This window comes from Schistocerca piceifrons, chromosome X (assembly GCF_021461385.2).
Source record: "Schistocerca piceifrons isolate TAMUIC-IGC-003096 chromosome X, iqSchPice1.1, whole genome shotgun sequence".
NCBI classification, from domain to species: Eukaryota; Metazoa; Arthropoda; class Insecta; order Orthoptera; family Acrididae; genus Schistocerca; species Schistocerca piceifrons.
The window spans coordinates 491,047,795-491,065,269 of NC_060149.1; positions in this window are offsets into that span (position 1 = coordinate 491,047,795).

Below are 17,475 nucleotides of genomic sequence, written 5' to 3' on the forward strand. Positions count from 1 at the left end.
CCGCCAGACACGTTGTCAAAGGTTTCGGCTAATTTCATTCAGAGACTACGCCATATTATTGCTACGCATGGTGGATATGTGGAAAATATCGTACTACAGAGTTTCCCAGACCGCAGCGCCATCTGTTGTTGAAAATTGTAACTACTGTAATTTCGAAAGTTTGTCTGCCTGAAAATGTACTGTTGTCCCAAGCATATTGCAACAAACGGTGTATTTCTATCGCTGCTCGTTTAGTTTTTATTGCCGTTTCAAATATACCGGTCATTTTTGAAACACCCTGTATGTACGTGTAAAACACTGAAGATCATACATTGTCATATAAGAAACAAGACGTCAGAGGATACTCCAAGAGCATCGGAATTTCGTGAACCATACCAAAATGTGCACATTTAAAGTGCACATTCGTATGTCCAGATTCCCAATGAAGTAGACCTGATATTAAGCTTTACAGTACTGTATTATATCATGTTTGGTTCTTTATTATGGCATAATGTCATACGTGCTAGAACATGAAAACGTGCCCTTCAAATGCAGCGAACAGTTGAAACTAGCCATTACTGTGGAATTAAACATTTCGTTTCAAATACTTTGACTGATTTTTATAAACTTTTTCCGCAGAGGCAAATTCCTTTAGCACACAGACAAAAATAACTTCATTTTCTGCAAGGAGATTAATGCTTGACTGTCAGAAAGGAGGAAATAAACTAAAATCTGAAACTAATAACATATTTTAGCCTTCCGTACTTGTGTGAAGGTATTTTAATTCACTTGATAGCTACCGGCCACAGATATCCGTTTTGTTTTCATTTGACGTGTGAATAAACGAAGGGGAAACAGTAAAAATCACTAAATGTAAACACGGGTCACGTGGAGACTACCCAGTACAACTCAGACTGCGCATCAGCCCCGGATCTACGATATTTGCTAACCGGGCCATTACTAAAAAAAATTGAATTTTCAAAAATATGTTCATCTTGTTGGGCACGTCTTTCTGAGACGTCTGAAACATAAAACATATGTGTTCGAGGAAATGTAAGACGTTATTTGGTCTTAAGTGTGCCAAAGTGCAGTGCCACGCCTCTTCATACAGCATTCTTCTATCGCACGTCACTGTTACGCTCAGCGGAACTGAAACGTTTATATTTTGTAACGGATGCCACCAAACTATATTCAGGATAGTGGAAATTGAAATGTCCTGTGGTACCTCTCCTGCTCCAAGTCGGCCGGTTTGACAGTCTGCCCCTCTTAAAAAGAAATATCGCAATTCATAGCGGATGGAATTATTTGTAATCGGGAGAACAAGAACTCTTCAGAAAATTTGCACTCTTTATTGCCTATTAGCTAAAATTTACTGTTTTGTGTACAAAGAATTAAATATAGGATAGACAAAACCAATAAAGACATAAGACAAGCAAGAAAGTACTCATTTTTTTTCAATCCTGAAGTCCTAGCATTTTTTTTTCTCTCTAATCTTGCTACAGCTTTACATGGCGTGCTTCCCTTTCTGCGAAAGAATCTATTACCTCATCAAAGTTCGTCAACCGTTTTGCTACATTAACAATCGAAATGTCGTCATCTAATACTGAAAAAGCTGTTAACTCAAATAATATCCAAGACTGGTGTGGTTTCTCGATCTGATTACTTCTATTTTGTCAGTGTCTGTTAGATAAAACAAAATAGGCCTTTCTAGTATTGCAGCAGTTTTGTAACACACACCAAATAAACGAGACTGTTTTGCACAAATGGTCATTTTTATAACATGACAGAATATAATTCACGAAGTACCAATATGAAACGCCTTTTAGGCCTACTACAAGCAAAAAGCTTTATGGTAGGAAATAGTTTCACATTTCATTAATACACACCAGTTTCTCAAGCATGAGATCGAAAAGTATTACGAAATTTTTATGTTAATTTGGAATCGTCTTATTCTTCCACAATTTGTGTGATGTCCCCGTTTCTTCTCATTCCTCGTTCTAACAAAAATCTTGTCATCACCAATTCTGTAGCTATTCCTGCCACAATCACCGGTTTAGTTATCCCGCGATTATTCTCCGGTTAGCCGTTGTAACATGTTCGTACAACACGTTTTCCGCGTTACTTCCAGAATAAAACTTAAGGGGTTGCTAGCCGGGAATTGTACAACTGGTCCTTACTAGTGTAGCTATCTGACCAAAAATTCTCTGTCAAAATTTCGTTTTCTTGAATATACCCAGAAGATAATACGTAATATTTCTCACCTATTATGCTAGTAGTCTGTATCTATGGATTTCCCTAGTAATTATAACAACGCTGATCATTCGCAAACCCAGTCAACCACATAATCAGACAGCGACTGGAATTCATCCGTTCGGCTTTACTACGCTCAGCTCGTGTAGCCCCATCCCCTTTTGTCTGCGGAAAGTGCGACGAGGATTCTCGTAACAGAAACATCACGTACATTATGCACGCATTCAAAAATCAACTTACAATGTGTTCAAAAACCAAAAAGGATTCGTTTCAAAATCATATGAATAATCGATAGACCAACGTGCGCTGGGTGCTAGGCGCCTTTTTCTTGGTAGCATCTAGCTGCTTGCTGCGACTGCTTGCACAGCCAACAGCCACATTCCTGTAGCCAGAAGCGAGAGAATCTACCACTCAAACGCGACTCAACTGCGCATGATCATGAGCCCGCTCGTAACTCCTAAAACGAATATAAAGCCCGGTCCACACGCAACGATCTGTCTGCGCAGACATCGGAGCAAATGTCTGTACATGCAAAAGATCGCTGCAAATGTGGAGTGTGCACACGACACAAACCCCAATCTACTACTCGCCCGCCATCTGTCGGTATAGAAAAGAAATATCAGTGGCAAGCAACTACGCTCCCCGTAAACGTCAAAAATTTAATTCAGTTATTTTGAAATATAGAAATGGAGGAAGTTCTCTTGTGGTTTGTGTTCGCAACTTGTGCTGCTAAAAACATCCAGACCAACCGCAAGAAACAGAGAAAGCGGTCAAAATGGTGTAGACATTGGCTGCTAAAGCGAAAGCAGTTTTCTCACGTAAATTTACTGCGGGAGTTGCAGGGCGAACCTAACGACTGGCGAAATTATTTGCGGATGGATGTCGAAACTTAAAATTATCTCTTAAAGCTTGTAACCCCTCATATTATGAGACAAAATACTTGTATAGAGAAGGGCAATTTCTCCATATGAACGGCTGGCGGTAACATTAAGATTCCTAGCAACAGGAAGGAGCTACAAGGATTTGGAATTTTCAACTGCAATATCGAAACAAGAGTTGAGTGAAATAATACTCGCAATTTTTCAATTAGAGCATTGTATGCTGCTGTCTTTTTGTCTCTGTCACTATATTCTTTACTTTAATCTTCCACAAACATTGGTGGTTTCTATATATTTCAATGAACTCACAAACTCTCGAGAACACTGACGAGTATCAGCCATTTTAATGCCCTGTGCGCACAAATACAAACACTAGACTGAGCAAACAGCTGTTTCACGCCAGATTTGCGGCGATCTCCTGTCCACACGCTCCAACTTGTCTGCGCAGATGTGGTTTGAACCCACAGATTTGAGAGGTTCCGCTCAAACCTCAAACTCCAACTTCCAGGTTTGCACACACCTCAGGTTGGTGCAAATCTTCTGTTCACACGCAACGATCTGTCTGCGCAGATGTGATGTGCGCAGACAGATCGTTGCGTGTGGACGGGCCTTAATGTAAACAGTTGTGACTTCACGCTCATGGGAAGCAATTTGTTGTTATGAAGCATTGCATAGTCTTCCTAAAGCCTTTGATACATTTTGCTTTTGGCAGACGCTTGCATGAACACTGTGTATCGTTGTTGTATATGGCGCATTTCTTTTACAATTTATTTTCATTTTTTTCTCTCGTTTATGTTTTACTGTTGAAGTATTATTCTGCAGTAGCGGGATACAGTAATATCCTTTTTTAGAGTGTCGGTTCTTACCAGTCAAAATTACAAAAATTTAACAGAAAACTAAAACAATGAAAAATTCCCGGAATCCTAAAAAATTCCCGGGTTTTTCCCGGTTTTCTCCCGGATGAAAATATTCCCGGGTTTTTCACGGATCTCCAAGTTGTTCCAGGTCGTATACACCCTGACTTACTTTAAAGATGAGATATATTTCCTTACGATTCTTCCTTTGAATCTGAGTCTAGCATCTGCTTTTCCTACTATTTTCTTTATGTGGTTATTCCATTTAAGGTTACTCGTAGATATTTCACCGTAGATATTGTTTCCAGCAGCTTGTTATCAGTGGTGTAGCTGTAAAATTGTATATTTCTTTTCCTATGTATGCACAAGATGTTACATTCATGGTCAACTGCCATATCCTGCACCATTCCTCCTCTGCAGGTCATTCTGCAAATTGATACTGTCTTCTGACGTTGCTTCTTTCTCACAGATAACTGCATCATCTGAGAACACTCTTAAAGAGTTTCTGACACTTTCTAGTAGATCATTTAAATCCATTGTAAACAGCAATGGTCCTGTCACAATTCAAGGAGTGACTTGTTGAGTTCTGTCTGTAAGGAAGTTTTGAATCCAGTCACAAACATGCCTGATGCTCTGTAAGTTCGTTTTTTCACTAATCAGCAGTGTGGGGAAGTATCAAATGCCTTCTTGAAGTCAAGGAATGAGGTATCAACCTGTGCACACCATGGATCTCTTGGATGAACAGAGCGAGCTGAGTTTGCTAATACCTCTGTTTACAGAATCCATGTTGACATTTATAGAGGAGATTTTCATTCTACAAAATTCTTAAGCATAAAACGTGTTCCATAATTATACATCAGATTGACGTCAACAATATAGGCCCATAATTATGTGCATCTGTCCTGTGACCCTTCTTGGAAATAGGAATGACCTGTGCTTTTTTCCAGTCGACAGGTACCTCTCTTTGCCCCAGCAATCCACAATAAACTGCTGCTAGAAAGATATGTTCTTCTGCATTATCTTTGTAGAATCTTATCTACAATCTACAGTAAATTGCTGCTAGAAAGATATGTTCTTCTGCATTATCTTTGTAGAATCTTATGCGTAAATCAGACGGGCATAATAAATGTTTTCATCTGGGGGAGCGGAGGGTCATCTGGGGAAGGATACAGTTCTATTGTGGCCGTGCGGTTCCAGGCGCTACAGTCTGGAGCCGAGGGACCGCTACGGTTGCAGTTTCGAATCCTGCCTCGGGCATGGATGTATGTGATGTCATTAGGTTAGTTAGGTTTAATTAGTTCTAAGTCCTAGGCGACTGATGACCTAAGAAGTTAAGTCGCATAGTGCTCAGAGCCACTTGAACCATTTGAACAGTTCTATTCAAATACTGTACAAGATTTTCATTCAGATCAGTATCCCAAGATAAAAGCAGCTGAATGGTCAGAAACTGTTTCAGCGTTTAGAACTGGAACACAGGTTGCATCTAATGAAAATTTTAATACAAGTGAATGGGATTTAAGGCACTATAGTAGATACAGTGAGATGCATACTGATGTTGACATAAATTGCTCTGTAGCCCACGAGTATTTAGTGTCTATATACAGCATGTTATGTGACAGTCCATTTCAAATGGTTTCTTTCTCAGTGTTATTGATACGGAAAAGAGCACTTTACAAAACACAGCACACATCTGAATAAATGTGCAAATCGTTAGTGAGCCTGAGTATTACTGTTTCTGACAAGTGTTTATCCTTGAATTGTTTTATGGCTAAATATAAGAAGCGTTGTACGAAATATTAGCAAAGTCCATACTAAGTGTATTGCTCTAAAGATAAATGTGTATGTCTGTTTCGCTTCCCAAACTCCTGGATTGATTTCAACCAAATTTGGCACACTGACGAGTATCAGGACTGTGTGGTTTATAGCCTCTTAGCTGCAGTATGAGCGAAGATAAGGGGAAAAACTAGTTTTTTTCCCAACCCTTGTCATATAGGCTGGCCCTGTATGACTGGAGAGCTGTGTGGAAATTGTATCCGCCTGCCCTATCAATCTGCCTCATGAACCTTCAGGGAAGCTTACTTGTCAGGAGCATGGAACAGTTCTCCAGCCCAAAATGTGTAGGCTGCCCTGCATGACAGATGTGTTTTGTTGCAGTAATATCAGCCTGTTTTATCGACTCACTTTGAATGGCAGCCTATGTGTCAGGGTCTGTAAATGATTTTCCATCCCCTGAGATGTAGGCAGCACTGAATGATAGGAATGTTGAGGCAGTAGCAATAGCCTGTTTTATAGATCTGTTATGCAGGGGCTACACATGCACATGGGCATACTTTGGAGAGGTTGAGACGGATAGAGGACGGATAGAGAGAAGGGGCGGGAAGGGATGGATGAGGAGGGAGGGGGCAGGAGAGGATGGATAGGGAGAGAGGGGCTAGGAGTGGATGAACAGAGAGAGAGGAGAAGGTTGACAGGGAAAGAGAGAAAGGGAGAAGAGATTGAAAGAAAGAGGGAGGAGGAGGGGAAGATGCAGGAGGCTGGTATAAAAGGAAGAGGATGGGTGAGGAGATGAAGAGAGACAGGGGAAGGGGTATATGGACAGAGTGCGGGGCAGACAGATATGTTCAGAGAGAGGTGGCAGAGAAGATGGACAAATAGAGGGATCAGGAGGAGATGATGAGACAGAGAGAGTGGAGAGGAGGAGATACACAGAGTTGGAAGGGTGAGGTGGACAGAGAGACAGGGGGAAGAAGAAGTGAACACAGACAGGCAGGGTGAGGAGGTATGTTCAATATATGTATTCAATGCAAATGCTGAAATGCAGCAAATAGCACTTTCAGCCATGATATGCAGGTTGCCCTTCACAACAAGCATGTTGTGCAGGGGGTATCAGGTGCTATATGTGCAGATGAGTACATTTGAGCAGATGGATTTCTAGAGGGGGGGTGAGGTAGAAAGAGGGAGGAGGGAGGAGGAAATATGCACATAGAGAGCAGGTGGAGGTGCTGAACAGGAAAAAGGGAGGAGGAGATGAACAGAGAGGGGGGGAGGAGACAGGCAGACACCATGTCGTGGAGGATAAACAGAGAGAGAGGGCAGAGGAGATGGACAGAGAGAGGGTGACCAAGAGATGGTCAGAGATAGGGGGAAGAGGAGATGGACAAAGCAAGGGGGCAGGAGGAGGAGAAGCTGGAGAGCGGTCGAAAGAGTAGGGGGACAGTGAGCAGGTCGAAAAGGAGGAAAGGGGAGGAAGAGATACATAGCTTCTCCAACTTTTCTTTAAGCAATACTCCCTGATGCAGCTTCATATTCATTGGTAGAATTTAGAACCGTTTGAGATGCTTTCCATCGCGTTTGTGAGTCTACATGATCTGACACTAAGTGGCACTGCACTAGCCTGTACACAGTGAATGGCTTGACCTTGCACTGTGGCATTTATTTAATTTCATTTCACATTCATATCTACTAATAAGTACCACAAGTGAACATGAATGCACTGTAATGTGGTTTCACCAGACCTTGTTACTTCCTTGCGCCATTTCCATCACAGAAAGTGATCAGATTGTAGTGCGAGCTGCAAAATGTTGTCAGCATTGTGGGAGATTTCGACCTGCAACATTCCTCTCACTATGATAGGCCCTAGTACTTACCACTTCATTCGCCGCACTCCCTGCTGACATGACACAAGAAGAATTGACCAAACTATACTACTGTTGGCTTATGTCAGAAGAATAAGGTTTGTCATACTGGATTTATGTGATTTTGTGGTATTCAACAGTTTTAAGTTTCCGTCATCATGTTATCAATTTTTACTATTTTCCATATGAATACATATTGAAAATGCTCTCAAAACTGCACCCTCTGAGGCATAATTTAACAGGTACCACATGTCAGGGAAAACATCAGCAGGTCTTTTGAATTATTATCGAAGTGAAATATCAATTGAAAGTGAAATTATATATTTAGGTGTACCAAAGTATAGATTATATTTGTGGCCTCCCCTCTTCCTTCACACAGCAGGCTCTGTGAACATGGTATATATGTCTGTGTAATTAAGTGAGTGATGAAATATTTTCCATTTGTTGGAGAACATTATTCTGTACTGTACAGTAGATACAGATAAAATCACTTTTGCATCCTTCAAATATTTTTACCCCAACAGGCCTGTCTTCTGGAAAATTACCCTGATTTCTTAACACATTTAAATGGTCCCTATAAACCGGCTATTTATAATTTATTTAAATGGTAGCCCCCTAACCTTAATATTGGAAAGATGATATACACTGAAGTTCCAAAGTTACTGGTATAGGTAAAACATTCTTAGTTTTCTTGCCGCACCAATTTGGGATAAAATATTGAACTTTCAATGATAGCTCTATCATCATCATCAGAAGCAACTGACTGGCTTTACTGAATTTTTGAATTTTCTTTATTGTATTTCAGTTCCTTATCTGGGGCAGGCTGGCAGCAGCATAAACACTGCTCTTCAGCTGAGAGACATTAAGTATACAACAGGAGGACATTTAAAACAACATAAAGGATGAAATATGGTGGAACATAGATATAAAAAGGGGGAACATAATGGAAGAGGGTATACAAAAGGGAGTTACTGTAAAAATGGAGACAAAAATCTAAAAACGTATTTTACACAAAAACCACATGCTGTAAGGATTAAAAGAACACAAGGTGAAGGATGGATGGAGCATAAAAGTTGCAGAATGATTAAAACAGCTACGCGATAGAAGGCATAGCACAGAACGAACACCGACAACAAAACTATGTATAAGTCAAGCACACAATTAAAACCACAGCACTTGACGTCACTGTAGAACGGTACCGAACACAACACTGACGTACCACACCGATGACGAAGAACAAACTGGGAAGACCCTCCAGGGGTAGGAATAGGAGGGAGAAGGGAAGAAAGGGGGGAAAGGGGCAACACTAGGGTGGGGGCAAGAGAAGGGAGACAGATGGAGGGGGTGCACTGAAGGAGGGCACAGACGGGAGGATGGGAGAGGAAACCAGCCAAGGAGGTAGTGTAGAGACTCAGGGGTGGGGGGGGGGGAGGGAAGGAGAAATAACTGCTCTGTGGGAAGGAGGGGAGGGGAAAGGGGGGGCCTGGGGAGGGAGGGGGGAACAAGGCCAGGCTACAGTTGGTAGGAAGGGTAAATGTTATGGCAAAGTTCATCATCCAGGAGAGAGAGGTGCTGGAAATTGCCCTGATGGAGGGTATGGAAGGTGTGGAGGTGGAGAGAGGGGAGATACATTTATAGAGGCGCAGAAATGGGCAGGGGGTGGAGAGGAAGGAGGGCACCAGGGGGTGGGGGAGATCAAGCCTGCAGACAGTGTAAAGGATGCGGATATGTTGGAGGAAAAGGAGGAGGTGAGGGAAGAGTATGACATACAGGAGCCATGTGGGGGATGGAAGGCAAGGTGTAGCACGTAGTATTCAAGGATTTGGATGGCCTTGTAAAAGTGGGGGGGGGGGGGGGGCTGGGGGGAGGGGTGGAGATCAAGGCAATGCTGGCATAACAGAGGATAAGATGGATGAGGGATTTGTAGGTGTGGAGGATGGTGGAAACATGAAAATCTCCATGTCCAGCCAGACAGGAATTTCAAGAGGTGGAGGTGGGTATGGTGTTCTGCTCAGCAGTCGGAAACAATATGAATGGTCTGACTTGTATAGCTACTTCCTCACTCACAGGGGATGATATAAATTCAAGGAACCCGGAGGCAGACACTGTCCTTAACAAGGCGCATCATCTTAGGAGGAGGAAAAATCGGTCTTACAACCCATCTACCCTGGACTTTTCCTATTTTAGTGGACATAGCGCCACAAAAATGAGGAACCACAATTGGTGTTTCATCCTGTGAGTGCGAAACATTTTAATGTATGTCAGATGGTTAATTTTGGACTTCAAGTGACCCTCGTCACAAACAGTTTTTGCAGGGTGGGTGAAACATCCTCATCACAAGGACTTTGATGACAGTGACTGGTCCTGTGAAGATGCAAAAGAAGACCTGAAGAAGAAGAATGTAATACCCCTTCCTGATAATATATGAGCAATTATTGTAGGTCTGCCCGATTGTGGCAAGACTAATGTCCTCATGACACTGCTAACACATGTAGATGAAGTCCGATTTCAACACTGTTTCAGCCCAAGACTAGGCATTACAGGAGAGACTGCACGTTGTAAAAGGTGTTTCATACGCGACAGTCCGTGAAAGCAGTGATATGCCTCCACCTAAAACAGTAAAGCCAAACACTGTGTTCATATTTGACGATGTTGCTGAGGAAAACCAAGACCAAATTCGAAAATATTTCTGTTTCTGTCATCATACGAGTGCCGATGTATTTTATCTAATCCAAAAAGTACAGATTCCCAAAACAGTTGGTTAGGGACAATGCAAACCTCATTATAGCCTTCAGACGAGACACTTTGAATTCAAACACATTTACCAAGCACATGTATGAATCGACATGTTGTTCGATGATTTTGTAAAGATATGTGCTGACTGCTAGAATCATTCGCAGTATGGGTTTCTCGTTATTGATAAAACAAGAAAACTGAGTGATGTTCGGTACAGGCGAAACTTTCAAGAGTTTCTGTACATGTAGCCCAGTAAGAGAGGTGAGTACATCAGTATACACCCATGTCTAGCTCTCAGCCCTAGAGAATGGCTGTACACAGACAGAACATTCGTTTTAAATGGATGCCAAAATTCACGCTGTAGTGCACAAAGTTGGAGGTGTGCGCAGGGAACTAGAGACGTATTACCAGACTCTTCAGAGAATGGTCAATGCATTAAATGAGTTAGTTAATGAAATAGGTGAGAAAGTAACCGACTTAACCGAAAAGGTCAAGGCTATTGAGGAGAAAATAGATGTAAAGGTCCTTGTTGTACAGAAGAGGGACAGGTACATAATAAGGGGAAGAGGTGCGGATATATAAAGCCTCACGCTGCATAGACGTCGGATTTGTTTACAATGAGATGCCAACGAAGCAGAAAATCATTCGAGCGCGGAAAGAGGTTCGAGAGAAATTGTGGTTGCTAAGGTTAGGGCATATGGATCGACAGCAAACATTACGAGAGACCTTCAAGCCGGTTACTGAATCTCTCAGGCAGCTCTCAGCAAAAACAAAAGCACAAGTCAACGATGCTGTTGCCATTGACGAGTTCATTATCCATCACGCCCCTGGTCAGACAGATAGAACTTTCTGCGTTAGCAAGGGAAAACCATACATTTGGGCATGCAGCCTATAAATGTAGCTGGTGACACAATGCAGATTGGTGAAAGGCGGTTTGAGAGAACACTTGGCTTAATGGATGTTATTTTTCTAATACCTACCAAAAAACCTATAAATTATTCAGTTAATGCCAGGGAAATGTACCGCGAAATACTGCATTTGACTGGTGTACATAATATCCCAAGAAACGTGAGCAACAAGGAATACAAAACCATTATAAAACCAATATTTGAAGGTGAAAACAACAACGGCAGCAGCGGTGATGGTATTGACGTTGAGCATAAAGCAGTGAACAATCGAATACCGCAGTATATATTTTTGACGACCCCGGCGAGCTAATAGATCGATTATGGCTGCTCGTAGCATCAGCTGCTGCAGGTAGCACAGCTCATTCGAATGAGGCTGTTTCAATAATCTCTGAGCTTAAAGAGAGAGAGGTATCATCGAACAAGTATGGAGACTAGTTTGAGAACTGCACCCTCGTAGGTATGTTACGATTAAAGGTTTGGATGACTTATGGCAGGCTGATCTTTTAGATATCAGGGAATATTTACATGAGAAACATGGATTCAAATATATTTAATGGTTATTGAGACATACGCCAAATTTGCCTGGGCATTACCTGTTGAAAGAAAAATGGGTAGAAATGTCGCAGATGTGTTTGAGCGTTTGCTACAGACAGGGAAAAATCAATGTCGAGACGACCTCCAAACCGATCATGGTGGAGAGTTTTACGGTAAGTATTTCAAGACCGTGATGCGGCGGTATGGAATACGTCACTACTCAACATTCACCCACGCAAAGGCAAGTATCGTGGAGAATCTGAACAGCAATAAGAGGTCGTATGTGGATGCGTTTAATCCTTCGTGGCTCACGCAGATGGACAGATATCCTCCAAGAAATAATTGCCCACTATAATCGAACCAAATATAGCACAATAAAAATGAGAACAATTGTTGATCGTGATAATGGACTCATGGATATGGTCCACTATTGTATTAAAATGCTGGTTCCATGCAGACAGGTGATTTGATACGTATCTCAAAACACAAGACAGCATTTGAGATCCGGCCGCGGTGGTCTCGCGGTTCTAGGCGCGCAGTCCGGAACCGTGCGACTGCTACGGTCGCAGGTTCGAATCCTGCCTTGGGCATGGATATGTGTGATGTCCTTAGGTTAGTTAGGTTTAAGTAGTTCTAAGTTCTAGGGGACTGATGACCACAGCAGTTGAGTCCCATAGTGCTCAGAGCCAGCATTTGAGAGATCGTACCTACCGAACTCGTCAACAGAGTATCAAAGATGCGAAGAACGAATCCTAGAACTTATATCTAGAAGGATAGTAAGAAAGAAGAAATTTCAGGCTGCTTCTACACCGAGGAGTTGCAGAGAAGCTCAGAAGCTGATTTGTTTCTCGTGGAGAGAGTCATAAGACGTCAGGGAAATAGATCGCTAGTCAAATGGCTTGGTTTTCCTGCAGCACAAAACAGTTGGATTGATTCTAATGACTTGCTATATAATGGGGGCGCACAGTCCACAACCACGGCACCAGAGGGTTCGATCCCCTCATTCGAAGGCGCCAGATTGCAAAGCCTGGGCTACTCTCAGGTTGGAATCTCCGCTTTCAAAGATTGTGTCTGTCTGTCTGTCTGTCTGTCTGTCTGCCCGTCTGCCCGCCATTTACTGCTGTAGCTGTTCGTTCGTTCGTTCGTCCGTCCGTCCGTCCGTCCGCCTGCCTGCTCGCTGTCCGTCTCCGCCGCTACCGCTGCAGCCTGCTGTCCGTCCGTCCGTCCGTCTGTTCGCCGCCGCCGTCGCTGCCAGCCGGTGCTCGCCGCCGCCGCCGCCAGCCGATGCTCGCCGCCGCCGCCTGGTCGCCGCCGCCGCCGCCGCCGTCGCCGTCCGACCCTGGTCTTCGGCCGTACTCGTCTTCCTCCGTCTTTGTCTTCGTCTGCCCCGGTTTGTGTCCTTTCCCTTTCGTTCTGTGCGTTATTGTTTCTCCCTGTCGTCATGTCCGCCCCCGCCACCACCGCCACCACCGCCACCACCGCCACCACCGCCACCACTACCACCACCGCCATAGTTTACACTTCCCCTTCCGCCGCCTCCACCACTATAACGTGGTGTGCCCAGTCCCACCCCCCTCATTCCATCCCACCTCTTCTCACTCTCCCTTCGCCCTCGCTCTTTGTCGCCCCCTCTCCAGCTTTTTCTTCCCGCTCCTCTCGATCTGATCCTTTCCCCCCACTCCCCCAGCCTGTCACTGCAGCCCCGGCTAGGGTGGTGGCCCGTCGGGCCACTGTCCACGCCCAGCTCTCCCCGTCGCCTTCGCCATCACCGCCGCGACCGCCACTGCCGTCGTCATCATCGCCGTCGCCTTCGTCTTCACCATCACCTTCACCATCTCCGGCGCCGACTCCAGCCCCGGGACCTGCCGCTCCCCGCCACATTCCAGTTGTTCCCATCCCCCACACCTCCTCCGCCGCCTTCAAGCGCCCCAGTGGCACCCCTGCCTCGTCTGCTCCAAAAAAGGCTCCGCCTCGTCCCCCTTCCCCCACCCCTGATGCCATGGATGTCTCCCCGCCCGTCCCTGCCCCCTCCTCCTCCTCCTCCTCTACCCCCTCCTCCTACCGCTACCTCCTCTCCCGTCCGGATCCCTCCCTCCTTGAAGCCCGGAACCTCACCCTCTTCCTTCGCCAGAATTGTCCTGGTGCCCCCATCTCCCTCCTCACTCCTCGCCGTGATTCGGTACTCATCTCCTCCCCCAGCCCTACCCTCCACACAGACCTCCTTTCCCGCATCCCTGTCACCTGCTTTGGCCCTCATGCCTCTCTCATCCCTGCTCCCTCGCCACCTCCCTCCCGCCAACCCCAACCTCCGCGTCGCCCGCCGACCCTCACTGCCGTGATCACTCGGCTCAGTCCAGTGATCACGGAGGAGGAGGTGTTGGCGGAGCTTCAGGCCCATCCCCATCTGGAGGTGCGTGCGGTTCGCCGGATCCATAACACTGCCGGCCCCACCCGCCTTATGCGGGTTTTTTCTGAGCACGCCCCCTCCATAGACCGTCTCCTGAAGGAGGGTGCACTCCTTTTTAACCAGCGTTATAAGGTTGACCCCTCCCGTTCCCCTCCTCAATCCCTGCGCTGCCAGAGGTGTCTGCGCTATAACGCGCACCCCACGGCTGAGTGCCGCGAGGCCCCCACCTGCCCGCATTGTAGGCAAGCGCACTTCCTCAGGCAGTGCCCTAACCTCCAATCCCCTCCTTCCTGCAATACCTGCAATCTCCCCCATCCCACCTACTCCCAAAAGTGTAAAGCCCGACCCCCTCCGACCACTCCTGAACTCACCGTCCCTGTCCGTCCCTTGGACGCCCCCACCCCTCCTGGCAATTCCCTTCATCCCCCCCCACCACTGAGGACATCATCAGGTTCATCACCATCGTCCTTCAAAATGTTCATCCCTTTCAGCACCCCCACACCCTCCAGCAGATCTCCCTTGCCGCCCGTTCCATATTCCAACTCAAGATGTACGCCACCTACTCCAACAACCAGGCCCATTTCACCTTCTCCCATCTTGACACCCTCGTCTAAATCCCCGTCATGGTGTGACAGCAACGTATCCTTTTCAACAATATCCGCTCCCTCTCCGCCAACAAGAACCTCTTCCTGCACACCCTTGCCACCCACCGCGTGGATGCCTTCCTCCTCAATGAAACCTTTCTCCAACCCCACCACTCCATCCACACCTCACCCTATCTCCTCCACCGCTCTGATAACCCCCTCCCAATTGCGTGTGACGGAGTTGCCATTGGTCACCACTGCCAGATCCCCGTTTGGCTCCAACCTCTCCTTCCCGACCCCACCGAACACCTGATCCTTAGTCTCTTCTTCCCCGGCCTTACCGTTACCTGCGCCACCATCTATGTCCGCCCCAACGCCCCTATTCCCTTCAACTTCCTCTCCCACATTGACCGTACCTTCTCCTCCTACGTGATCGCCGCCGACCTCAACATCCATAGTCGTTCCGCCGCCCAGTTACGGCGGTGGCATCGGTTCCTCTCCTCCCTTCAAGGCGACCTCATCCCCATCCCCCAGCACACCCGTCCCGAATCCAACTCCACTCCTGATGTTATCCTCTCCTCCCCCAACCTCCTTGGCTGCATAACGGTGGATGTCCTGGAGCCTATTGGTAGCGACCATCTCCCTGTCCTCCTCACCGTTTCAGACGGTCGTCGCCCTCGCCCCGACCCTCGTACTGACCCTCCCCCTAAGTATGTCCACGACTATTCCCGTGCCGACTGGAATGCCTACTGGGATACCCTTTCCACCCAGGTCGATAGCCACCCCTTCACCTACCACCACCCTGACGATGTCACCCATGCCGCCTCCTTTCTCCAGCAGACCTCGTCTGAGGCCGTGGAGGCCCACGTCCCTACTGTCGCTATCCACCCCCACCATCCTACCTTACCCCCACAGGCCGTTCTCCTCCTCCGTGAATCCCGTCGTCTCTACCGTGCCTTCCTCCGCACGCGTGACCCGGACACACTATGACGCCACCGGCAACTCCAGCGACACATTCGTAATTTGCTCGCGGCTAAGAAACGCCGGGACTGGCGACAGACATGCACCCGTTTAAATGCTACCCTACCAATCAACTCGTCCAAGTTCTGGTCGGCCTTCCGTCGTCTTACCGGAACTAAACCCTCACCCTATTATCCTCTTCTCCATGATGATCACCCTTTCCCTGACACCCTTAGTAAGGCCAATCACTTTGCCTCCTACCTCTCTGATGTATTTTCCATCCCAGATGATCCCCAGTTCGATTACTCCCTCTTCCCGGATGTCCGCGATCGAACTGACACCTCCGTCCCTCCCCTCGCTCCTGGTGTCCAGTACTTGGACAACATTGCACGTACGAAACTCAATGCCCCTATCACTACACAGGATCTCATTGCTACACTCCGCACAAAACGCAACACCGCTCCTGGTCACGATCATGTCACCTACCGTCACCTTCGTGAAGCTCCTGTCTCTTTCCTCTCCACCCTGGCCAGGCTCTACAATGTAGTCCTGTCCACCGGTTACTACCCCGACCTGTGGAAAACCTCCCGTATCCTCATGTTCCTTAAACCTGGCAAACCGCCGTCCGCCGTCTCCTCCTACCGTCCCATCAGCCTTACCTCGGTCTTCAGCAAGGTCCTGGAATCTATCCTCACCCGACGCATCCACCAGCATCTCCGCCAGCACCGCCTCCTTCCCGTTACCCAGTGTGGCTTTCGGCCCTCCTTCTCTTCCGACGACCTTCTCCTTCACCTCACTCATCTCCTTTCCGAACAGCTTAATTCCTGTCGCTCCGCAATCTTCCTCTCCCTGGACCTCGAACGTGCATATGACCGCGTATGGCATTCCGGTCTCCTCTTCAAACTCCAAACCTTCGCCCTTCCCATTAACTACGTCCGTCTGATCGGCTCATTTCTCTCCTGCTGTCCTTCCTATGTCACCATCCATAACACCGATTCCTACACCTTTTTCCCCTCTGCCGGTGTGCCCCAAGGCTCCGTCCTCTCCCCCCTTCTGTACCTTTTGTACACGGCGGACATGCCGCCGCCGTCAGCCCCCGTCCACCTTCTCCAGTTTGCCGATGACACCGCCTTCCTTGCCCTTGCCCCCACCCTACAGCGCTCCCAACACCTTCTCCAATCCCATCTTGACCGGTTCACCGCTTGGTGCAACCAGTGGTTGCTCAAGGTCAATCACTCCAAAACCCAGGTGATCATTGTAGGCAAAACCACCCCTTCCTTCCGCCTCCTTGATTTCTATCTCACCATCTATGGCCGTCCTATTGCCCTCACTCCCACCCTTAAGTACCTTGGCGTCACCCTCGACCGTCGCCTCTCCTGGACTCCCCACCTCCGGACAATCCAAGCCAAGGCATGCTCCCGCCTCAGTCTCCTCAAGCTCCTCTCTGGCCGTACGTAGGGTCTGGACCCCTCCACCATCCTTCACACCTATAAGTCCCTCATCCGCCCTATCCTTTGTTATGCCCATCCGGCTTGGATCTCCGCCCCCCCTACCTTTCATAAATCCCTCCAAATCCTTGAACGTCATGCTCTCCGCCTCGCCTATCGCATCCGTCTCCCCTCCCCCATGCGGATCCTGTACAATCTCATCCCCTTCCCCCACCTCCTCCTTTTCCTTGAAAGGATACGGAACCTGTACATCTCCCGCAAACTCGATCCTCCTCACCCGCTCGTCTCCCCAATCCTCTCCC